Raw genomic sequence first — 26768 nt, forward strand, 5'->3', positions numbered from 1 at the left:
TGCAGCGGCCTATGCTCTTGCCACCTCCCCCATTTGGAGCTGCCCCAGGCCAAGCTGCTCCGGGGAGCCTCATGCCTGCTGTGCAGAGCGAAGGGGTGCCCGGGCTGCATTCTAAGGAGGGTGTCTCTGGAGCAAGGGTGCCTCTCCTCCCCCCGCTGCTCTGCTGCTGTCTGAAGCCACTGCTGCTGCTCCTGCCCCCACTCCCACCGCCTTGGAGCTGCCCCTGGCCAAGCTGCTCCCAGAGCCTCCTGCGTGGTGTGCAGAAAGGGTGGTGTCCCCATCCCCCGCCCCTGTACCCAGTTTCAGGGGTGCTGGGGTGGGGGGAATAAGAGCTTGTGCTGCTGCTCCCTTGCAGCCTCTGGGTTAGGGAACTGCTGGAGACTGGACAGAACAAGCCTGAACAAATGAGTCCTGTGCTTAAAGTGACAGCACTCTGTCTCTCACACTCCCCCAACACACACACTGTCTCTCTCACACAAACACACAGTCTCTCACATTCCCCCAACGCAGATTGTCTCACACACACGTCTCATGCTCCCCCAACACACACACACTCTCTCTCTCTCTCTGACACACACATATTGTTATTACTGCTTGGTATTTCCTGTCAAAATGCACATGGTGAGCCAAGAGCGGCCAGAGGGCTTCTGGAGGGCAGTGGGCTCTGGCAAGATGCAGTCCCTGTGTGACAGCGCAAAGCCCGCCTTGAGTCACAGGCTGAGCACCAGGCACCATGAGCCACCGCAGCAGCACAGAAGGAAGGGTGGCAATACACCATACATCATGCTACCTTAACACCACTGCCAGCAGCAGCACAGAAGTGCCTTCAGAGCTGGGCACCTGGCCAGCAGCTGCTGCTCTCCAGCTGCCCAGTCAGGGCTTAGTTTGTGCCGGGGCTGAGCTCTGGCGCCTCTTTCAATACAAATTAAGCACTGGGGGAGGCAACGGGGCTCAAAGGTGATGAGAGGGAGACACCAAAATACAAAGTTTGCCCAGGACACCATTTTCACTCAGGCTGGCACTGCTTGCAGCCCTCTGTTCCTGTCCCAAGCACCACAACAGCCTGCAGCTGCCAGAAGCATGGAGCCTAGGAAAGTCCTGCTCAGCCCCTGCAACACAGATGGAGCATGCTCAGTGCCGCCCAGAATCTTTACAGAACTCAGCTACCAAACTGCAAAGTCTCTACTGGTCACGTGTAAACTGGAGATTTATTTTTTACAGAGGTTTACCAATTACACGACTGTAAGAATTCCTTTAACATGTGCAAACCATGTACTTTCCCCTACCTTGTTCTTGGAAAAAGCTAAAACATTGCAGCTGAAATCTTCCCCAAAAAATTAAGCCTGAGGCAGAAACTCAGTATGAGAAATTTCAGTCCAAATGGTTGAAGTTTAGTAAAGTTATAAGCAAATGAAAACAGGATTTTATCATTAGGGCCCTACCAAATTCACATTAATGAAAAACGCATCACAGACCATGAAATGTGCTCTTACCCTATACTATACAGATTGCACAGGGAAGACGAGCGTTTCTCAAATTGGGGGTTCTGACCCAAAAGGAAGTTGTGGGGGGGGGGGGTCACAAGGTTATTTAGGGCAGCTGTGGTACTTCCACCCTTACTTCTGCACTGCCTTCAGAGCTAGGCAGCTGGGGAACAGCAACTGGTAGCTTGGGGCCCAGTTCTGAAGGCAGCACCCTACCAGCAGCAGCACAGAAGTAAGAGTGGCAATGCCATACCAGGCCATCCGTACTTCTGCGCTGCTGCTTTCAGAGCTGGGCAGCCAGAGAGTGGCGGCTGCTGACTGAGGGCCCAACGCTGCAGGCAGCAGCGCAGAAGTAAGGGTGGCAATACCATACCATGGCATCCTTACTTCTGTGCTGGTGGTGGCTCTGCCTTCAGAGCTGGGCTCCTGGCCAGCAGCCACCACTCTCCAGCTGCTCAGCTCTGAAGACAGGGCAGCCAACAGCAACAGCGCAGAAGTAAGGGTAACAGTACTGCAACCCCTCGCTATAATAACCTTTATGATTCCCCCCACATCTCCTTTTTGGGTCAGGACCCCTACAATTACAACACCTTGAAATTTCAGATTTAAATAGCTGAAATAATGAAATTTACCAGTTTTTAAATCCTGTGAAATTGACCAAAAGTGAATTTGGTAGGGCCCTACTTATAATGGAAAGTGTCAGGTAGCCTTGGGCACAGCCAATGCTACCAGCTCCCCTATAATGACCACATACTATTGTCTCCATAGGACCCCTATTTCCTTCAGTGCACAGGATGAATTTGCACGGGGGCTGAATTAGGGGTGTGTATGAATGAAACTGTTGCTATGGGACCCCTGCCTCATCTGTTGAGGAAACTGAAAGGTGTGAAGGTTAAATGTGAAGGAGACTGTGTCCAGGTTGTGCACACGCACACACCATGTGACAAAGTCAGGCTGGCCAGCTGTAAGAGAGTGGTGGAAAGCAGGTATATTAGCCCTAGAATGATAAAGACCCCTTTCCCTATAAGCTGAAAAGAGGTTAAACCTCAGGTCCACACCTGAGTCCAACTAAGGGCTGCCTGTGACCTTTAAAACCCCCTTTTCTGGTGAGAGAGGAGCAGGGGAGAGAAGCTGTTGCAGGGCTTGTGGCAGCAGGAAGAAAGGTTTCTCCAGGGTGGATAGGTGCTTTCCTCCCTGCCAGGGGATCAACCTGACTGCGTGTTTCGGGGAAGGACTGGTACCACGGGGCTAACAAGGCAACACACACACACCCCAGAGAGAGGCTAGGAAAAGGTATCCCCTTTTATTTTGTGTTGTGAACTTGTTTCCTTTGTTTGGTGGAGGGGCATTCCATGGGCCTGTGCCAAGGCCTACCTTGAAAATATTGATAAATAAACCCACAGTCAGAAAACAAACACCATCCAGCATGCAGCTGATTTACTCCAGGCCTTCCAACGATCAGAGGGGAAAGTGTGAAGCCTGGCGAGACAGAGGAGGTGCCCTGCCACAAAGACTCCAGAGTACTTCACAAGATACTTAGTAAAAATATTTGGGAAATCTAAAACAATTCACTTATTTTTCCCATGTAAATTAATCCAAATTCTAGCAAGTCAACAAAAAATATTGTTTTGCTTGCCTGTATATTATGCATATGGAAATCATTAACACCTTGCAACATTCAGATTATAGAGTTTTCATATTTACTCCCGCCAGGATCCCTCCAATCAGAGTTCTCGACTTCTTAAAGGGCTCTTTTGTCATGCCTACAAAAGCCTTTTCTTTTCTCCCACTACTCTAGAAGTCGAATGCAAAATCCAACAATCCCCTGACTACTATTTTTAAATCCCCAGTCTTTTTTCTGATTTAATAATGTCTCTGATTTGTACTTGGACTATCATACTGTACTTATCCTTGAAAACGTGTAACTCCAATTCAGCAATCCTATTACATATGCTCCTAGCATTTGTATAGAACAGATTTAGCTCTCCATTGCCAGTGGATATTTCAGGCTGTAGACAAGTCACATTCAAATGCTTCTCTTATCTCACCACAAATCTGGAAAGCAGGAACTGGTCATGTAGTTATTTTATATTACTAATAAATTCTTCTGTAGCTCAGCTTCTTAATATCACACCACATCTCTCAAGTGTGGTGAAAAGGAAAACGGGACATGCTGTTTTCCTGAGTCTATCTCAGCATGCTACCATTAAATGACACCGTCAAAAAAGCAACTCACATAACCGATGGATCCACTCCATTCCCTCATGAGAGGAACACAGTAAAATATGTTGCCATTTTTGCTAATGACAGGCATTTGGATACTATGGTGATGGGGTCATAATAGCCTGCACAGAGAAAAGCAAAGCACCAGTGTAAAGAAACAAAGCAGACTCCAAGAGATCCAAGCTTCCATTCAAAAGAGGGCTACGGAGAACCTGGACAAGGAGGAGAGGAGAACAGTACAGCGACAGAGTAAGGGAGAAAGAAAATGTGGTAGAGAGAAAGTCAGTGACCAGTCATACCCCCTCAAAGATGTGGGAGGTTATGAGATGTGAAGGCATTCCCCCTACACTGCACTACTGGGAGGGGAGTTTATTCTATTTTGCTTTCCTTCCCAGAATCCTGCATGCAGATCTCTTCTCTTCTGAACAGCACCAGCTGTCCAACCTTCTTTTCCTCCAAGATGCCATTCGTAAACTCATTGCTTCTAGCAGCAATTGTGCACACCATGTTCATGTCTCTATTTCTAGGCGAAATGTCTGCATCGTCTTTAAAGTGCCCTGAGCACTTTCATGTCGTCTATTCCAAGTGTGCTGTTCCAGCAGCCACATCCCCCATTCTACGTTTACATCTTCTGAATCACCCTGATTTCTATCCAGAACTTAAAACCTGTTTAACTCTGGTTGGACATAAACCCACTAAGTAGGTCTCCTCCCTCTTTTACTGCTGTACCCCTGTTTGTAAAGTTACCCAATCACTGTCTCTTGCATCATCTCATTTATTTTTCACACTGTGCCTCCAACACATTCTTTTGATAACTCATGCTGAAGTCATTCTTAACAAGCCTAAAACCAGCCAAGTCTCATCAGTCAACCTGCCCTTTCCCTTTATCTCCACGAGACAATCAACCTGTCCCTCTAAATCTGCTAGTCCAGTGGTTCTCAAACTACAATTTAGGACAGTGGTCTCCATCACTTTTTGAATCTAAGCCTAAGGGCAACCCAGGATCTACCCTGCCCCTTCCCCAAAGCCTCACCCCGCTCACTCCACCGCCCCCCCCCATCTCCGTCGCTCGCTCTCCCCCACCCTCACTCACTTTCACTGGGCTGGGGCAAGGGGTTGGGGTCCAGGAGGGGGTGTGGGCTCTGGGCTGGGGCCAAGGGGTTCGCAGTGTGGGAAGGGGCTCTGGACTGATCCTGGGGTAGGGGGTTGGGGTACAAGCTCTAGGAGAGAGTTTGAGTGCAGGAGGGGGCTCTGAGCTGGGGCAGAGTGTTGGGGTGCAGAAAGGGGTACAGGGTGCTGGCTCTGGGAAAGGAGTCAGGGCCGGGGCTTGGGGAACGGGATCAGGGTGCAGAAGGGGGTATGAGGTGCTGGCTCCAAGAGGGGGCTGAGGGTTGCGGTGCAGGAGGGGACTTGGGATGCTGACTCTGGGAGGGGGATCAGGGTGGTGCTTGGGGTGCAGGGGGGGTTCAGGCTGCAGGGGGGTATGGGGTGCTGGCTCCAGGAGGGGGCTCAGGGATTAGGGGTGTGGTGTGGCCTCCTACCAGGCAGCACTTACCTCCGGCGGCTCTGGGCACAGCGAGGCTAAGGTAGGCTCTCCACCTACCCCAGCCCCACACCGCTCCCAGAAGGGGCCCCTGCAGCCCCTGGGGAGGGCACATAGCTCCATGCAATGCACTGGCCAATGGGAGCTGCGAGGGCGGTGCTCGCAGGCAGGAGCAGCGCACAGAGGGAGATCCTGCCTCCCTCGGGCCGCGGGGCTGCGCTGGCTGCTTCCGGGAGTGGCGCAGGGCTGGGATAGGCAGGGAGTCTGCCTTAGCTGCAGCCACACTACGCCGCTGGAGATCACAATCAACTGGGATCGACCTGTCAGTCGCAGTCGACGGGTTGATGACCACTGATTTAGGGAATTCTGGTGGTGCAGACAGACCTCGCTATGAAATGCTCCTGAGAACTGTACAATAATAATAATAATTTATTTGTATTGCAGTAGTGCTTACGAGCCCTAGTCAAGGGCCACCAAGCACTTCAAATACAATGGGAAGAGAGGAGGATTGGAAGTTTAAGATGGGTAGGATCCAAGAGATATTGATATTTGTGTTAATTCTCTCTAAATTAAGAGATGTGAACTACTGTACTAGCCTATATCTAACACATTGTGCTGTGTCCTTTACACGGTTAATAACTAACGATAATGATGAACAAAGTAAAGGCTATTAGAACAGCACTCATTAAAAGACTTAATTTCTGATAAGGAAAAACATCCCTTTTTGATGACAGATTAAAAAAAAGAAAAGGAAGAGAGACACAGTCATCTTGGGGATCAGCCTGAGCTGTATCCTGCAGCTCGTTTTCATGTTCTCCTCTCAACAAGTATAAAATTTGCTTTGAATAATTTTTATTTATTTTTCCAGATGTAGTAACACAGATTACTCTTTGGGCTTATACAATACCCATGGAGTATAGCAAATCTTTTCATGTTAATATACTACCTAGCCACATAGTAAACTGTTTCAATTAACCATACCCTAGTTCTACTAATACCAATATACTGTGAAGAAATGGCAAAGTATGTTTAAGGATAATTCTAGCCTATTCTTCTAAGGAGCATATTCTAACCACTCCTTTGTTGTCACGTTAAGGATTGCTCTACCTGTTTTGCTCTTTTCCCCCTTCCTCCTGAATCCAAGTCTGACTCAGAAGTGTTCCTTTTGCCGTCTCTAACCCCATCGTTTCCTGCCTCTCTCTCTCATCCTCATCCTCTCTTTTGGCTCTTTTCCACCAGCCAATAACTACCCTTTTGTCCTCCTGTCTGGAAAAAAGTTTTAAAAAAACAAAAAAACAACCCAACTACTTGCCTCTCTAACCACTGTCCCATTCTCCTCCTCTTCATCTCCAACCCCCTTGTGCACAATGTCCAAACCCAATCTCTTCATTAGCTCTACTCAAATTTCCTCCTGGTCTCACTTCAGGCTAGTTTCTGCCCTGTTTACAACAACAACACGGCCTTGCCCAAAGGCATAATGATCCCCTTGCTAAGCCAAAGGGCCAGTTCTCTATTTTTATAATTTTGATCTCTGCTGCCTTTATCACAGGACACTAGACTTGATGGACCACTGCTCTGATCCAATATGGCAAGTCCTATGTGCCTACAATCACTCTCTACGCCATCATTTCCAATCCTCCCCACATTTCCACAGCTGTGTTCTTCTGCCTCGCTGACTACTACTTTGGTGGCTCCTCTCCCTATTAATCCCTCTATACCATCTCTTTAGGCAAATGTGTCCACTCCTAAGGCTTCAACTGACACATATGCCTCTAGGCAGAGAATTCCCAAATCCACCTTCTGTTCCTCTGCCCTAGGGTACATCTCTCACTACCCATCTATCAGCCATCCCCTCCTAAATGTCTCACTACCACAGTCCAATTTCTCCCAAAAAGAACTTATCTTTCCTTCCAACCCTTCTCTGCCTCCTTAGTTCCTACTTATCTTACATTCTAATATAGCATCTATAAGCACTATACACATTGCTATACACTATACAGATTAAGGAGCATAAAATCCTAGAACAAGAACAAAAAACCAGCACTTCCCTCTCAATGTTCTTCCAGGGAAGATCAGCAGGATAGTGCATGGGAAGGGCTTTTGTTCATTTGCTGATAGTCATTAATCCTGAGGAAGGCTTGAGATGGGAGAGGGATAGCTCAGTGGTTTGAGCATTAGCCTGCTAAATCCAGGATTGTGAGTTCAATCCTTGAGGGGACCACATAGGGATCTAGGGCAAAAATCTGTCTGTGTATTAGTCCTGCTTTGAGCAGTGGGTTGGACTAGATGACCTCCTGAGGTCCCTTCCAATCCTGATATTCTATGATACTGAAGATGTTTTATATACCTTAATTTGATCACCACCAGGCTTAGGTACAGCCTCAGTTCTTAAGCAGAGTTCCACAGCCTGGGTCCTGCCACTAGAAACACTCTGCTCCCAGTGTCTGACATCAAATCATAACCCTCTCGCCCATTTCCCCAGTAGTTCTTTGGGAGAGGGACTTTCATTTACTATGTGTTTGCACAATGTTTAGCACAGTGGGGCTCAACGCTGACATTTCTAAGTGCTACCAAAACGTGTTAAATAATGTCAATCTCTTCTCTGGCTTATTGTCTGTTATGACATCAAATTGAGATGCCTCATCTTTATTGACAAAGCTCTACACATCAACACCATTGTGATAGGCATTTCATAGATACCTAGGATTACTAAATTAAATGCAACTTTTTAAAGCACTGAAATAACTTATGTAGGAATGTGGTGACTTCTCCATCAGTTGAAGTCTTTCAACCAAAGATGGATTTCTTTCTAAAAGAAATGCTCTATCAAGCTACACCAAAAGTTATGGGCTTGATGCAAGAATTATTGGAGAAGGTTCCATGGCCTGTTTTATGCAGGAGGTCAAACTTGGTCATAATGGCCCCTTCTGGCCTTACAGTCCAAGAATATATTATCTGATAGAGAATTAATCTCTGCTCCCATTACCATCCTACTCCTCCCTATGCTGTTCCCAATTATCTCTCGTTATTGCTTCCTTTGCCTCCAGCTACTGTCCTTGGCTGCAAGCCTTCTGTCATGCTGTTCCCTATATCTGTTACAGTCTCTCTCTTCCTGCCCACCACACAATTTTTCACTCCTCCTTCAACCCCACTACTTGCATGAACCTCTCTAGATCCTCCCTTTTTTAAACTGCTTTCATTTGTCTTGTCTAGGGGAGACAGTCAGCTACTCAAGGCAGAGACTATCTCAGAGTACCGTGTAGATCTATGGAGCTAGGTTCATGCTTCATCATTTTGTATTACCCACTGGAATAACTAACACAAAAGACACTTCAGATGCAATGAAATCCCGCTATAACACGATGATCGGGGTCCAAAAAATTCGATCGTGCTAAATGCGGGGTCGCAGTATAGCGGGGTTTACCATTTCAAGCTGGTCAGTTTCAAGCCGGTCAATTTCTCTTGGGCAGAAAACTACTTTAATCTGCGAACTGCCCATAGCAGTAACTGAAAGGGTGCAGCTCCAGCAGCGGGGGCTCTCAGCCATGCAGCGAGAGAGGGGAACACTTAGGGAGAGCAGGGGAGATGTGCAAGGGGCAGAGGAAGAGCGAGGAGCAGCTGGGGAGGAGAACGGCTCTTCTCACCAAAAGGGTAAGCGGGGGTAGGCGGGAAGAGGCAGTGTGGAAGGCACATTCCATTTTTTGTTTTTTTTTCTTCGGGGGCGCTCCAGCCTCTTTTTTTCTTTTTTGCACTTCAGCAGCGCTCTGGCAGTTTTTGTTGTTTTTTTTCCCCTCTTTTGCGCTTCCGCGGTGCTCCGGCCACTTTGTTTATTTATTTTGTGCTTCCGTGGCACTCTGGCGGTTTTTTCTTTTTCTTTTCTTTATTGCGCTTCCGCGGCGCTCCAGCCGCTTTTTTTTTTTTGGCCTGGGGCGGCTGGAGACACCTTACAATCGCGTTATAACCGAATTAGCGTTATTGCGGGGCGCATTATAGCGAGGTTTCCCTGTAATATTATTGCACCATATTACTGCCCCAATTTTATAATGATGTACTATCAGTACAGACCATTATAAGCACATTCATAAAGCTGGATACACAAATTAAAAACAAAAGAATTAAAAAAACGGGATGAAGCATAGTCAGTTGATTGGGCTCTGGACTGGGTGGCAGTAGAGCTAAGTTCTACTCCCAGCTCTGGCACTAGTCAACCATGTGACTGGGGAGAGGGATAGCTCAGTGGTTTGAGCACTGGCCTGCTAAACCCAGGCTTGTGAGTTCAATCCTTGAGGGGGCCACTTAGGGATCTGAGGCAAAATCAGTACTTAGTCCTGCTAGTGAAGGCAGGGGGCTGGAGTCAATGACCTTTCAGGGTCCCTTCCAGTTCTATGAGATAGGTATATCTCCATGTATTAAGCAAGTCATTTCACCTCAGTCTCTCAGCTTCCCCTTAACCAAAATTGTTTCCCTATTAAAATAGGAATGTTACAAGTCTTCCTTTGCAAAGTACTGTGAGATCGACAGATGAAAACCACTCTGTAACAAGGAAGTGTTATACATCTTAGGATTTTATACCACCACTCATCAGCGTAGTATCTAAGCACCTTCTACATAATATCAATAGAGAAGGCCCTAGTAGACTTCATGGAGTCTGAGATACTTCTCTTTTTTGGGGTCATAACTCAGCTTGGCACAAGATTTTGGAGACTTTTTTGTTCTATTATACCCTTATTAAAAATGGGCTGTCAAAACACCCCAATTTAAACCATATCTTCTAATGGACTGATAAAAAGAGAGCTATCACATGGTACTTGCTCACAGAAGGTGAAATTTCACTACTGCACAGAGCATCAGCACAAGGGCCAGGCACCTTTTAAATCCTAAGGGTACATGTGCTTTGTTCTAGCCCTGTCCACGTGGAGGATTTCATTAAAATCTATACAAAAAGGAGAGTTATTCAGTTAGTTCCAGCATGAGAGAGATGATTTTTAACTTGATAATCCAGCTGTCAGTGGGATTCTGAAGTGCCACTCCTACACCTAGCAGAACTAATTTATTTGCATCTCATTTTAGAAAAAATGTATAAGAGTTCCTTTTCCAATTGATGCAGAGTGCTCAAAGTTTGAGACTGTTACATATTTTTAAACATCCTCTTGCTCCTTGTTGACTTGGCCAGCCCAAAGGACCCAGAAGAAGGAGAAATAAATTTTAAAAATTAAAAGCTGAAGTTAAAATTTACTATTATTTCTCTTCAATTTTTTTTAAGCTGTATTCTTCTTAAAGTCTCTTTTTAAAGGACAACCTACCTACACAAGGAGATTTTTCAAAGTAAAGCACGTTTTTGTTCAGAGTTTGGATACAAATGCCTGACACTACATAATTTATACTTTAAAAAACAAAAACCAACATGCAATGTCAAAAATATTGATCCTTAACCAGCCACTTTAGGGTCCGTTTCTATAACCACTTATGTATGTGAATAACCGCATAAACTTACTCACATGCATAAATATTTCTATAATATGTGGTATGTGTGTGTGTGTTTGGTTTTTAAACAAAACACATTTCACAACTGCCCTGACAATAAAAGAGAAGTAGTGAAGACATTAAAACTCTGTGGGAAACAATGGGGAAGTGAACTTGAGTGTCCTTTATTTTAAAATGAGATTACCTAATATTCTGAGTCCACGTACAAATTGTTTTTAAAATCCAATATTAAAATAGACCAGGTCCAAAAACTATAAAGCCTCCCAAACTCAGATGTGCCTCCACATCTTCCTATCCACTAAATCCTTCTTTCTCTCCCCTCCCCTTACCTCAAGAGAGCCTGGAAGAATAGATAAGCCGTGCAATATGACCCAAAGATCACCAAATCTGTGATTTAGCATACCAGGGAATGGTATGTGTAAAGGCATTTCATTCCTGAGACAAGGACCCACTTGAGAGTAATTCTTCCCACAGGGACTAAGTCTGCCCGCATTGGGAGTTCTGTCCTTTACCTTTAAGGGAGCTGGACTGGGCACTTAAAATATTTCAGAAGAACTCATTATTACTAATACAGATTCCAGATCCTGCAAACATTTATGCATGCACTTGATAAAAGAAAGTTGGATCAGGATAATTTTTCCTCCATTCAGTCAACACACAAATTCATAGATGCCAAGGCTAGAAGGGACCATTGTGTTAATCTAGTCTGACCTCCTGTGTAACACAGGCCATAGAACTTCCCCCATAATAATTCATAGGGCATATTTTTTAGAAAAGCATCCAATCATGATTTACAAATTGCCACTGGTGTGACTGCTGCTGGAATAGTGTGTCCAGTTCTGGGGTCCACAATTCAAAAAGGATGCTGATAAATTGGAAAGGGTTCAGAGAAGAGCAAGGAAAATGATTCACTGATTAGACAACATGCCTTATAATGATAGATTCAAGGAGCTCAATCTATTTACAGCCAAGTACCTACATGGGGAACAAATATGTAATAATTTAATAGATCTTCAGTCTAGCAGACAAAGGTATAAACATGATGCAATGGCTAAAAGTTGAAGCTAGACAAATTCAGACTGGAAATGAGATGTAAATTTTTAACGAGAGTAATTAACCATTGGAACAGTTTACCAAGGGTTATGGTAGATTCTCCTCTTTTGGCAATTTTTAAATCAAGACTGGATATTTTTCTAAAAGATATACTCAGGGAATTATTTTAGGAAGTAAAGCACAGTTTGAAAATTAACTTAGTTGTTTATGATATTAGGTCAAAAGCCAAGGAAGTGAATACTGTAGTTCCACAGAAATCAATTTTTCTTTATTATCGGTTATGTGCCTGAGACATTCAGTTCAGCTTAGGGGTTTTAAAATTCTTTATTGTTCTCTAACTTATTGTTCCACTGTTTCCATAGGAGTTTGATTTTTTTTTCCCTTTGAAACCAGCTAGAAAGGATATTTCATTAGATACATAGCATGGAAGACAAAGTGAAACATACCATATATTAAACTCTATATACTGTACTTAAAGTATTTTACAAAGACTTGATAGGACTTTCATAACAAAATTCATGATACAATAATATTAGCCCTCTCAGTTACAATCAAGTGTAGCAATCATATGCCTATAAGGCTGAACTCATTCAAGAAAGAAGGTAAGTACAGAAAATAATATTACAGGATCAGTGGTTCCTTTATTGACAGATGATGTGGCCAAAACATTCATTTTGTACTTAGTTCATAATACCACATGGATACCAAGTGTAATTGGAATAACCTCTGGTCAAGAAGCCTCCTATTGTGTTGTCTAAGATGATTTCCTGTAGCTTTAGTTTAATGCAGCAGTCGGCAACCTTTCAGAAGTGGTGTGCTGAGTCTTCATTTATTCACTCTAATTTAAGGTTTCACATGCCAGTAATAATTTTAATGTTTTTTTAGAAGGTCTCTTTCTATAAGTCTAAAATATGTAACTAAACTATTGTTGTATGCAAGGTAAGTAAGGTTTTTAAAATGTTTATGAAGCTTCATTTAAAATTAAATTAAAATGCAGAGTCCCCCAGACTGGTGGCCAGGACCCAGGCAGTGTGAGTGCCAATGAAAAATCAGTTCGCGTGCCGCCTTCGGCACGCGTGCCATAGGTTGCCTACCCCTGGTTTAATGTGCTCTCTCTGACTGTCAAAGGAAACAAGGGCACAGTCTGCCCTGCCTTGCCATTTGTGTTATTTTACATCTGTGTAAAGGGAGTACAAAGTGGTTGCAAAATAGCACCAAATCAGAATTCCTCTCACTTACAGTGGTCGCTTTTCACTCACTTCGCACAGGTGTAAGTGATGACACAAGAATGCAAGGCAGCAGCCTTCATGTCCAGAATCTTCTTCCATCTCCAATGGGAAGCTACTCCAAATATCCCCATCAGACAACCTCTCAGACTCATTATGTGATTGTAGAGAAGTAATTCCCCTCTTACCCTCTCCAATCTCAACCCTTAGCTTTGCTGAACATTGATTCACAACTTTGGTCTTTCACTATATTTGTCTACCAGCAATTTAATTTTTGCCATATCAAGAATAAAAGTGAGTACTTTGATTAAGAAGCAACTTTTTTTTGGTTCAATTATAACAAAAAACAACAGACAATATCCTCTCATCAGGGAGATAATCACAGTACATTTTTGTCTATCAGGTAGTGGATAAATGTCCAAATTCCTGGTCTTCCCTTCCCCATAAGCCTCATTTATTTTTATTAAGATTTTGAAGTAATTACACACACACACACACACTCCTTCAAACTACAAAATACAGGAACTGAACATTAAATCAGAGAGAAGAGAAGTGGGTTTTCAAAAAGTCTATCAAGTCCTGCTAGAAACATCCATGCAAATGAACAGAAGAAAGATAAATCAGTGTAACAAAATAAAATACTAGTTTTGTTTTACTTCCATTTTGGTGCCTAGTCCCCTCAAATCCTACTGAAATGAATGTATTAAGAATATTTCAACTAAATTATTTTTTTAAATTGTGCATATTGTAAGACATGCTCCATTTCACAACTGCAATGCTTTGGCTTTTGTTGCTCCTTTTCGCTCCCACTTTCCTCCTGTTTGCATGGCACCCTTGTAGGACTGGATTGCATTTTTACACTGCCATGTGTAAGCGGTGGGGCTTGCATGGAAGAAACCACACCTCAGAGCATCTGATTCCTTCCTTAATTCTTCCTCAGTACTGGCTCTTTCAAGCAGATTACAATGCACATGCAGGGCTGGTCTACACAGGGAACTCACATCAGCATACCTACGTGTCTCAGGAGCATGAAAAATCCACACCCCCAAGTCACATAACTAAGCCAACCTATACCACGGTGTAGACAGTGCTAGGTTGATGAAAATTCTTCCATCAACCCAGTTACGACTTCTGGTGGTGGATTATCTGTGCTGATGGGAGAACCCTTCCTGTCAGTATAGGTGGTGTCTACGCTGAAGCACTAGAGCTGCAACTGCGCTGCTGTAGCGATTTAAGTGTAGACATACCCGTATCCTCCCACTCCCTAAACTTCTCTAGACAGTGCACTGGGAATAGAGCCAAGATCCCATTATGTGACTGCTGTTCACCCCACTGTGGTAGGGAGAATAGCAGCTACGTAGCGTCTTTTTATCCTTTCACACTCAAGATCTAGGCAGACTGCACAGGGGCGTGGAAGAGAGAGTCTAAGTCCTCCTAATATACCTGCACAGCCGTGTAGGCCAGGTTGCCGTCAACGAATGTGTTGCAGTATGTTCATTTAGTCAGGAACTCTGCCTTCATATCTATCTGTAAAGTACCTAGGATAATGCTGGCCCTTCATTAACAATAGGCACCCAGCACCACACAGGTGGTGCTCAGGATTGCACCCCTAAGGGGATACAGGGATTAGCTGTTATTTATCTCTGACCATGTGTTTCCAGAGTGTGGATCTGCACACCACAACCTGCCCACCGCTGGACCTTCGCACTGGGCATGCAGTTATGGCACCAAAAGAATTTTTTTTTAAAAGTGTCCCAATTAGGGTGACCAGATGTCCTGATTTTAAAGGGACTGGTCTGATATCTGGGGTTTTGTCTTATATAGGTACCTATTACTGCCCACCCCCATCCTGATTTTTCACACTTGCTGTCTGGTCACCCTAGTGATGCATCTGAAGAAGTGGGTTTTTTACCCACAAGAGCTTACGCCCAAATAAATTTGTTAGTCTTTAAGGGGCCACCGGCCTCCTCGTTATTTTGGTGGATACAGACTAACATGGCTACCCCTCTGATACTCGAAAGAATCTAGTTGTATTCCCAAGTAGAGAAGTATTTGTAATATTCCTTGAAGAAACTGTAATCACAATGAATATCATTAGGACAATTAACAATCACTTAAGTGTTATACATATTCATTACCATCCTCTTTTATGCAGATGGTATATACTGTATATAGTAATGATGCCATAGCAGAAATCAAAATTACAGACAGCTTTTGACTCCTTACAGAAAATTTTTCCAAAACAACTTGTTCTGAATTCAGTAATAAATGTTATATTGTTTGGAACTAAAAGCACATGATGTATACAGTCAAACTTCCGAAAACTGAACGCATATGGCAGGATTGCCCTGGAGAATGAACTATTAGAATTTTTTTAACTATTTAACTTAATGCAAATTTTCCATCTGATTATCATTTTTCTACAACATGTATAAAAGTGAATCAAAGTATGACATTTCATTATGTTATTAGTGGCTCCTCTTGTTTTTTACATTAACCAACAATCTAGAACTTCTGATCCAGAAATACATACCTCTGTGATATCATTTTTAATCCATGTACAAAATTGTGTTTACAGTAACTCCTCACTTAAAGTCATCCCGGTTAACGCGGTTTCATTGTTACGTTGTTGATCAATTAGGGAATATGCTCATTTAAAGTTGTGCAATGTTCCCTTATAACGTTGTTTGGCAGCCGCCTGCTTTGTCCACTGCTTGCAGAAAGAGCAGCCTGGTGGAACTAGCTGGTGGGGGGATTGTAACCAGGGTGGACCGGCAGCCCCCACATCATCTCCCCCCTCCCCTAAGTTCCCTGTGCAGCTGTCCCTCCCCCCACTGCCATGTGCTGCTCCTGCCCTCTGCCTTGGAGCTGCTCCCGGAGATGCCTGCTTGCTGAGGGGGGTGGGGAGAGCAAGGGGGGCTAGTGTGTGTGTGTGTGTGTGTGTGTGTGTGTGTGTGTGTGTGTGTGTGTGTGTGTGTGTGTGTGTGTGTGTATATTCTTTTGTCATTTACATTAATTCTTATGGGGAAATTGGATTCGCTTAACATCGTTTTGCTTAAAGTCACATTTTTCAGGAACAACTACAATGTTAAGTAAGGAGTTACTGTACTTCTTTGTAGGTCACGTCTCTATTTAGGAGGGAGGGACAGATAGAGAATTTTATGTTACATAAGAACATTTTTAGTCATGCAGGCAAAGCCAGGAGTAAACAAATCTCATGCTTCAAGGTGCAATCTGATCACAAGTCAGGAAGGAAACCTTAAACTATGTAGAGTATTGCACATTTTTTTACCTTCCTCTACACATAACAAGTAGTGGTCATTGCTGAGTGTAGGATTTCAGCCTCAAAGGAGCAATGATATGATCCATAATGGAAAATTGTATATTTCTACATTTTAGATACACCAAGGAAGGCACACATTTATTGTTCCCTTGTATCACCTGAAGACTACTCAGTGGTCAGTGTGAAATGAGTTAGTGGTCTCAGGGTTTGATACAAAGCCCACTGAAGTCAATGAAGAGACGCATATTGATTTCAGATGGCTTTGGATTAGGTTCTTAATGCAGTTCCTGCTAGGCAGCTCTCTAAATCAGGAAATCCACCCGCACAATTGGCACCAGCTGATACTATTATCGGCCATATCAGTAAAGCATACAGAGATTGAACTACATGTCATGCATCCGACAAAGTGGGAATTCACCCACGAAAGCTCATGCTCCAATACGTTTGTTAGTCTATAAGGTGCCACAGAACTCTTTGCCGCTTGTACAGATCCAGACTAACACGGCTACCCCTCTGAGAGATTGAACTGTCCTTTTAGGCTAGGTCTACCATCAGAAACACATTATGTTACAAAATGTGTTGGCCACATGCTTTAACATGATGTTAAATAAAACTTGGTACCTACCATATATCTCAGTAAGATTTTTTTTAAACAGGACTATTCTTGTCCATGCTAAGGGCAAAATCATGTTTAAACATAATACTAGTTGATGCATTTTCTCAGTACAAACAAGCACTTGCTGCAGGATAAAGTGTCCTACCAAAAACAGGAGTTATGGCATATAGGCAAGATAGTGTGGGGAAGCTTGCATTGCGCATACTGAATACATTCTGGAGATAAAGAAAGAACTTAATTTGTAGTGCTTTCATTGTCATCTTTTATAACAACTTTTTTTTTTTAATGAAAATTAATTAAAATTAGAATATGTCATAAATTGGTCACCCTTTCACTATAGGGCTGAAAAATACTCCTGTGATAGGAAGTTATAAACAAATCAACTTATGATGTGATGCCAGATAATTTAAAAGATGTTTGCTTAAATTCATTAGTTGTATTACAAGGAAAATCAATCCAAGGAAAAGTACTGTAAAAGTATCTAAACTCCAAGGAGGGAAAGGAACTGTTAAAGTGGAACAAAAGGACATAACTGAGATGAAATCAACAGAGGAAAATATAGGCTGAATATTAGGAGAAAAAAATAACAGTGAAATCTATTAGACTATGAAATAGCTTCCAAAGGGAAGCAATTAAAATCAACTGTAAAGGGAAATGCTGCAATGCCAAAGGATGAATTAGTGACCTAATAAGTCTTTTGCATCTCTTATTTCTGGAGCTCTTTGGAAAAGGAAGGACTTGGGGTTTTTTTAAATGGAGATGGGGAAGAGAGAATGGCCACACATGAAAGATACCTTAAATAGTCTCTATAAACCAAAGTCTGTTAATAGGCACAAAATGAACATAATGAAGACCATACATACCTATTCTGCACGAAAGGAAAGACCTTAGTTGATCATCCTGTCTTGCAATCATATAGTGTGCTGCTTCAGGTAACAGATGCAGAAGGTCCAACAGCAACAATTATGTAGATAACATCAAATACAGCATGGCTTATCAAGGCAATACATGTCTCTCAAAATCAGGTGCTCATCAAGCAGATGACTGTTCAGACAGGAAGCTGTAAATGAAATCATACACATGGATACACAGCAAAAACATTTTGGATTGACAAGCATTTTTTTTTTTTTTTAACATGTAAGCATCGGAGGAATCTCTCATGGCTCAAACAACCATACACTATTCACAGAATTAATTTTACTTACAGTTCAGTAAACCTTATTTTATTCAATTATTTGAAAGAAACTGTAGGCTTTAACTTATTAGAGAGGCTGCACTGTAACATCCTGGGGTTCAAAGATGCTCTGCCACATTTCAAGATTTTTGGCAATGAATTTGGGCTATTATTAGAAATATCTGGTTGCTAGGGAAGACTCTTGTAATGACACACACTACCCACGAAGCAGAATTTGCTTTGCAAATTAGAAGGGAAAAAATCAAGATGGGGAAGGATCATAAAGGTATCCATCATAAGGATAGTTACATAAGATGAATACAGACACATTTCGGTTGTTCCAACTGTAGGTATGGTGTATGATACCGAAGTATGTGCACTTCAACGTATGCAAAATTAATATCTAAATCAGGAGCTATGAAATAAATAGATCAGGGATCTAAATTAAAGGCAGGAAAAGTGCATTTTTAATATATAAAGAAAATTGCTAGTTTCACTAAAAAAAATGAGAAATATTACATAATACTGAAAATTACTTAGGATTTGACTCAACAACCAGATGAGCTTTTATGCAAAGTATGTAAGCGTGTTTTAACTCAGTGTGCCTACATCGAAGTACATATCCAGGTCTAATCCCCATAGAATTAGAATGCCTCACAAATATTAATGCACATATCCACACACCAATCCCCCATGCTAGTAAACCTATCTTACAGAAGAGAGTAATAGGCACAGAGCCATTAAGTGACTTGCCCAAAATCACACAGGAAGTTCGTTGCAGAGCTAGGAAGTGATACCACATGTCTGAAATCTCAGGCCAATCCCCTAACCATAAGAGCATGTTCCCTGCTTGTAGTCCCCTGGGAGCTCCATATAAGGCACCCATTTGGGAATTACCATTCTATAATTAACATTTTAAAGTATTAATTTACACACACCCATTTACACATCTGGAAGTTGTGTGTATTTCATAGAGAAATCACAATTTTCTTTACATTTTTCCCCCCAAATACTGAACTTTCATCTAAAAATTTGCTTTTTGAGAGAGTTAATAGAACAAAGATGGTGAAGAAAGCCTAGAAGAGTAACTTCTGATGTGGTTTTGTCCTACTTCACTAAAAAAGTCTATTGATGCTATTAATACTTCAAAAAAAAATTCACCAGCTTCAGCCAAAGCAAAGGGTACAGTAGTACTATGGGTCTTTCAGTGTCATTTCTTCCGGTCAGCATTGTATCTAAGAAAAAGGGATAGTAAGAAAGCATGCATATCAAATTTAGTAAACTGTCAAGCTATTCTTTGTAGGCTGAATGCTTTGCAAGGCATAAAGAAGATGCTGTAATTAAAAGAATAGCTCCCTTCTGACTGAGAAAGTTTAATTATGCTTTCAACTGTTGGGAATGAGAGACTCTGATGACAGAGATACTTCTCCATAGTCACATGAATTACACCTAGACCCCTACCCCGATATAACGCAACCCGATATAACATGAATTTGGATATAATGTGGTATAGCAGCGCTCTGGGGGGTGGGGCTGCGCACTCCAGTGGATCAAAGCAAGTTCAATATAACGCGGTTTCACCTATAGCGCAGTAAGATTTTTTGGCTCCCGAGGACAGCGTTATATCGGGGTAGAGGTGTAGTAAGATTTAATTAAACTTAAGTAGATTCATCGGTAATAAATAATGTCACTAAAATAAGTGTTCAAAAAACTTATACTTAATATATTCTTTTCTTATTATTAAACTTATGAAATAAAAAGTTTCAGTCCAAGAGAGAATCTAACGTTGCAGAGATCACAAATAGGGTGAAATGCATTCAACAAATAAATGTACTGGCATCAACTGGCTCCATTCCTGGCAATCCCAGCAGAGGAGTACAGAGACTCAACTACTGCTTTCACAGATGAGGGTGATTAACACTGGTCAGACTGGAAGCCCACATTGCTTACATGAAACAGCTGGGAGCCCTCTCACAAAGTGCTCTCTCTCAACTGCTTCAGGGTATGGCTACACTTGAGAGTTGCAGCGCTGGGAGTTACAGCGCTGGTCGTACAGCTGTGTAGGGAAAGCGCTGGTGTGTGGCCACACTCACAGCTACCAGCGCTGCAGTGTGGCAACATTTGCAGGGCTGTTGGGAGTGATGCATTATGGGCAGCTATCCCAGCATTCAAGTGGCAGCAACGTGCTTTTCAAAAGAGGGGGGTGGGGTGGAGCGTGACAGGGACCGGGGGAGAGACAGTGAGTAGATTTTTGGAGCCGACACTGTGTATCAGCTCCCTGCCTTGCAAAATCAGAAAATTTTCCCGACCCCTCATTTACCCTTAACTGCAAACAGCCTGCAGACCAGATAAGCAGCTGCTCCAACGGACTCCCTTTCTCCGCCCCGCCTCCGCTGTTTCTATCCTCAAGCAAACACTCATCCCCCTGCCTGCCTCATTCACAGCAAGGTTTATCTCATTTGGTTGTTCAGTCAGTTACAGATTGATCACGGCAAACAGGAGTTGTGTTTGTTTTTTAGATAAGCAGCTCCCGGAGCCCCAAGTTCACAACAAAACAAAGAGAGGCAGCATAACAAAACAAAGGGAGTAATTTAGTTAAAAGCATTCTGGGATATCTCCTAATACCCTGGAGGCCAATAACAGCGCTGGTGTGTGGCCACACTTTACGAGCAGCGCCGTAGCACCAGCGTTGCAATCGTTATACTCCAAGCAGACCCAGGTGTACAGCCAGCGCTGCAGCCAAGGAGTTGCAGCGCTGGATGTGCCCTGCAGGTGTGGACAGTTACTAATTGCAGCGCTGGAAAGCCTCCACCAGCGCTGCAACTCTCAAGTGTAGCCATACCTTCAGTCTCTTCCCCAGCCCAATGACTATCCATTGTCATTTATAGCATTTATTTTGACATTACCAAAACATTTTGATTTGTTTCAACTAAAAATTTTCCTCAGCTTTTCAATTCACTGAAAAATTGCAAAAAGTATCACTAAACCAAAAAAATCCATCATTCACCTAACTCTACTTAGGAGCGGCTTTCATTGAGACTTAGGCACTTAAGAGCCCACACATCATTTGCAGGATGGCAGTTCTAACATTCTTTTAAATCAATTTGTTCTATTAAAATTTGAAGTAATATATCAAATTTAAGAGAAAAGAGACCAGTTTGGTCTTATGACAATAGAATACGCCAGTGACGCATTTTAGGCTGCAAGCCCAGTCTAGCGCAGCGTTTTTCAAAGTTCAGGTCACAGCATTTAAGGCACCGGGTTGCTCCGGTCAGCACCACTGACCGGGACGTTAAAAGTCCCGTTGACAGTGCTGTCCAGCTAAGGCAGGCTAGTGCCTACCTGTTTCGACACCACGCTGCGCCCCAGAAGCGGCCTGTCGTGAGTCCAGCTTCTAGGCAGGGGGGACATGGGGCTCTATGCGCTTCCCCCACCCCGAGCTCTGGCTCCGCACTCCTATTGGCTGGGACCCTGCACCCCAAACTCCTCATTCCTGCCCCCTCAAGCCTGCACCCCAGCTCAAAGCCCTGACACCCTTCTGTACCCCAACTCCCTGCCCCAGCCCTGAGTCCCCCCCAAACCCAGAGTGAATCCTGAACCCCATGCCCCTCATCCCTGCCCCCCCCAAGCCTGCACCCCAGCTCAGAGTCTGACCCCCTCCTGTACCCCAATCCCCTGCACCAGCCCAGAGCCCCCTCCCACATCCTGAACCCCTCATTCCCAGCCCCACCCTGCAGCCCTCACCCTCGCACCCCAACCCTCTGCCACAGCCCTGAGCCCCTCCCACACCCCAAACCCCTTATCCCCAGCTCTGTTGGGTTGCAGGCAACAATTTTCTTCAACTGGGTCCCCAGAAAAAAAGTTTGAAAACCACTGGTCTAGTGGATAAAGGTACCTGACTGGGAATCAAGAGACAGCTGGGAATGGAACCCACGTATCACTGACCTGCTGTGTGATGTTGGGCAAGTCACCTCACCGAGTCTCTGTCTCCCTTCCCACCCTTTGTCTGTCTTGTCTACATAGACTGTAAGCTGTCTGAGGAAGGGACAGTCTGTCATTATGTGTTTGTACAGCACCTACTACAATGATATCTCAATTTCAATTGGGTCCTCTAAGTGTTACTGTAATATAAATAATCAATAGTTTGCTCCCTTTACTCCAGTATTCCTTGACGCAGAGACTATGGACTGATAAATGTTAAAGGAGGGCAAAGTTACTTCTTTTTGTTATTTTAATATTTGACTATGTGAAAAGTTAAATCTTTATCAATGTTGATAAATGCAAAGTAATGCACATTGGCAAACATAATCCCAACTATACATATAAAATGATGGGGTCTAAATTAGCTGTTACTATTCAAGAAAGAGATCTTGGAGTCATTGTGAATAGTTCTCTGAAAACATCCACGCACTGTTCAGCAGCAGTCAAAAAAGCAAACAGAATGTTGGGAATCATTAAGAAAGGGATAGATAATAGGGTGACCAGATGTCCCGATTTTATAGGGACAGTCCAGATATTCAGGACTTTTTCTTATATAGGTGCCTATTAGCCCCCCCCCAGCTTCTGTCCCAATTTTTCACACTTTTTATCTGATTACCCTAATAGATAATAAGACAGAAATATAATATTGCCTCTATATAAATCCATGGTATGACCACATCATAAGAACACATAAGAACGGCTGTACTGGGTCAGACCAAAGGTCCATCCAGTCCAGTATCCTGTCTACCAACAGTGGCCAATGCCAGATGCCCCAGAGGGAGTGAACCTAACAGGTAATGATCAAGTGATCTCTCTCCTGCCGTCCATCACCACCCTCTGGCAAACAGAGGCTAGGGACACCATTCCTTACCCATCCTGGCTAATAGCCATTAATGGACTTAACCTCCATTAATTTATCCAGTTCTCTTTTAAACCCTGTTATAGTCCTAGCCTTCACAACCTCCTCAGGCAAGGAGTTCCACAAGTTGACTGTGTGCTGTGTGAAGAAGACCTTCCTTTTATTTGTTTTAAACCTGCTGCCCATTAATTTCATTTGGTGGCCCCTAGTTCTTATACTATGGGAACAATTAACGTTTCCTTATTCACTTTCTCTACATCACTTGTGATTTTATCTTGAATACTGCGTGCAGATGTGGTCGCCCCATCTCAAAATATATATATATATATTGGAATTGGAAAATGTTCAGAAAAGGATAACAAAAATGATTAGAGGTATGGAATGGCTGCCATATGAGGAGAGATTAATAAAACAGGGACTTTTCAGCTTAAAAAAGACGACTAAGGGGGGATATGATAGAGGTCTATAAAATCATGAGTGAAATGGAGAAAGTAAATAAGGAAGTGTTATTTACTCCTCATAACACAAGAACTAGGGGTCACCAAATGAAATTAATAGGCAGCAGATTTAAAACAAAAGAAAGTATTTCTTCATACAATGCACAGTCAACCTCTGGAATTCTTTGCCAGAGGATGTTGTGAAGACCAAGACTATAACATGATTCAAAAAATAACTAGTTAAGTTCAAGGAGGATAGGTCCATCAATGGCTATTAGCCAGGATGGGCAGAGATGGTGTCCCTAGCCCCTGTTTGCCAGAAGCTGGGAATGGGCAACAGGGGATGGATCATTTGATGATTACCTGTTCTGTTCATGCCCTCTGGGGCACCTGGCATTGGCCACTGTCAGAGGACAGGATACTGGGCTAGAAGGACCTTTGTTCTGACCCAGTATGGCCATTATGTTCCTTTCTAACACACAGGTTTGTATAGTTATATTTGTTTATTTTATGGAATTTGGCTTTGCATGGCCCCCGCAACCTTCCTTCCCCCCACGTGAAATATTTCTGATCACCCACATAGTTCTCCAGACTTTTGACAATTACTCAGATTAATGCTGCTTTTAAATTAATGTAAACAAAGATCCTAACAACAATTACAATCCCAGCCTGGGAAATAAGAAATACAGGTTTCATCTCTAACTTCACAGCTTTAACTCTGGGGGCAAAGAAATAACCACAGAAGCTATCAATGCTCAGCATAAACAGACCTGTTCATTTTGTTACTTTTGGTCATCAGAGTAATTACACGCTTCAAAACAGCAACTTTATCCAGCAACACAGAGAAAGGATAACAAACAAGCCAACCTTGCTCAGTTGCATGAAAAACAAAAAAGCAGCTGTAGAAATACTCTAGTATTACTCAATGCTTTGGGCCAGACTCTGCCCCTCCTACTCAGGTAGTGCTTTACTCCACAATCAGCTCTATTGACAATAGTGCTCCTTATCACTTACAGAGCTGCTGGTAGTATAAGGTACCATGTGAGTAAGAGTGGCAAGATAATGGAGCTACTCACAGAGTAAGTAAAAAACAGCAGAATCTGGCATTCTGTTTGCAAACAATGGCCTGAATCCTACAATGAGCTCTGTGGGTTGATCCCAGCATTAGAACAGACCCCCAGTAACTTCAGTCTGCCTGCCTAGATGCTGACCCTGCAATAAACCTCTGTGTGGCTACGTCTACACCACCCGCCGTATCGGCGGGTAGCGATCGATTTTTCAGGGATCGATATATCGCGTCTCATCTAGACGCGATATATCGATCCCCGAACGCGCTTATATCGATTCCGGAACTCCACCACCGCGAACGGCGGTGGCGTCGTCGATATGGAGAGCCCCGGAGATTGATCCCGCGCCGTGAGGACGGGTAAGTTATCGATATAAGATACTTCGACTTCAGCTACGTTATTCACGTAGCTGAAGTTGCGTATCTTATATCGATTTTTCCCCTTAGTGTAGACCAGCCCTCATTGTGCTTTAATTTTTTCATCAACAGCCATTAAATTAACCTGCATCTTTAAGTTTGTCAACTTTACTGCAGTTTTCCAAGCAAGCTCAGATTTCATATTGCAAATCCAATACTGAAATCCTTAGAGAAGCTTAGTAAGCTCCTTTTGTAATATTTGGTTTTACTTAACAAAATATATTCCTCCAAATTACCCCTAAAAACCACCATATGAAATATACCATACATCAAAAAATACACATTTTATAATAAAAATCCAGCTAGTTATATAATTCGTATGTCAGACTGATCAGAATTACACAAATTTGTACAGATTGCAAGCGACAAGCTACACCAGTGGGGTGCAAACATTACAAAGGGAAACAACAGCCTCTGTTAAATCCTGATCTCCAGGTACCCAGGGCTCCTTGACTCAGAGACAGGGCCGCCCAGAGGATTCAGGGGGCCTGGGGCAAAGCGGGGGAGCGGACATAAAAAAAGGCGCCATCCGCTGCGGCGCTTATACTCACCGGGCGGCGCTCCGAGTCTGCAACAGTGGCGGGTCCTTCACTCACTCCGTGTCTTCGACAGCACTGAAGGACCCGCCGCCGAAGTGCCACCGAAATTTCATAAAAATCAACCCAAATCTCAGGCTAACTGAGTTTGTCTGACCCATGGTGAAGATAAGCTACTCTACTTTCCCTGGAGAAAGGAGGGAACATGCCATCCGTTTCCGCAGAACTTCAGCTTTCATTTAAAATAATGAAGCTTCTACCTTGGAAACATTTCAAATGCCAACCGATGCAGTGACGTCTTTCCAGAGTCTGCAGACAGACAGCTCCAGTGCCTCTGCTGCTGCTCACAGCTGCATCTGCTACCAAGCAGCAACAAGGATGAGTTAACAAGGTTGTGGGAAGCATACAGCTACTATTCAGAACCCTGTGGACACCAGAGAAATTATCAAAAATGTCATCTTTATGTAGCCTGAGAAAGCTGCAAGCCTAGAGTTATTCATTGGGAGGATGCTTCTAACACCCACCCTTCCTTCTGCCTCCCAAAATATGGAGACTGTGAATAGGGAGAGGGTTAATGTACTGAAGACCTGTTTCCTCTCCTCTTCCCATACCTAAATGCCAAAACCTTGAGTGAAGGCAAGAGACTTTATAGGGGGCGGGTAGGAAAATATAAAAAGCTCCTTTACCCTTCCTGCAGTTAAAGTGGGAGGGTCATATTTATTAGACACTTGCTAATCAAATACTACTATAAAAGATACAGGGTCCAGGGACAGCAACCAAAAGGAATCCCAGAATCATTCCCCTTCTGGCATTGGCATGGGAGGGGCAGGAGACCTATGCTTCTCACCAAGGAGTTGCCCCTGAACCTTGGTGGTGGGTCCATCCTCATCTTTTGTAGCTTTAGATCTCCATCTGTTAGTAAGATCTGGCAGATTTTTCAAGACTGGCTAGTGAAGGCATTTGTAAATGCCCCAAATAATTCTTTAGATGAAGAATTAGGTAAAAGGGAAGCAACAGCAGTTTTGCTATAAAAAAAAAGTGCCATGTCCCAGTTTTGCAGACCCACACACAGTGGGTTTATTTCCTACTCACTTTAGTAATGCTATACTACAAAAAATGAGGAAATTCAAAGTCTCCTACTCTGTCATTCAGTCACTCTATTACGGTCAGCACTGCATGGGTCTCAGAACAGTGGCTAAACTTACATGCCATATGTGCTGCAATAGCTAAATGCTCTAGGCAAGTTGGGGATGAAGTAGCACACTTAATTAATTTCCTCAGCATTGTTTATTTTAAATCTAACTCTTTGCATGATGTTATGTACTCAATGGATATTACATATTACATCTTCTAACATGCCATAAACCCTACTGAATGTATTTCCAA

At 43.2% G+C, this 26768-nt stretch overlaps 1 protein-coding gene across 1 annotated transcript in view; it reads right to left on the bottom strand.

The window, feature by feature from the left end:
• Nucleotides 1-26768, bottom strand: part of TIAM1 (TIAM Rac1 associated GEF 1) — a 248546-nt gene that overhangs the window by 201608 nt on the left and 20170 nt on the right. The window contains exon 2 of the mRNA XM_045002300.1: nucleotides 17776-17972. The gene's annotated coding sequence lies outside the window, so the exon portion shown is untranslated. The remainder of the gene's footprint in view (nucleotides 1-17775; nucleotides 17973-26768) is intronic.

Source organism: Mauremys mutica, chromosome 1, assembly GCF_020497125.1.
Source record: "Mauremys mutica isolate MM-2020 ecotype Southern chromosome 1, ASM2049712v1, whole genome shotgun sequence".
NCBI lineage: Eukaryota > Metazoa > Chordata > Testudines > Geoemydidae > Mauremys > Mauremys mutica.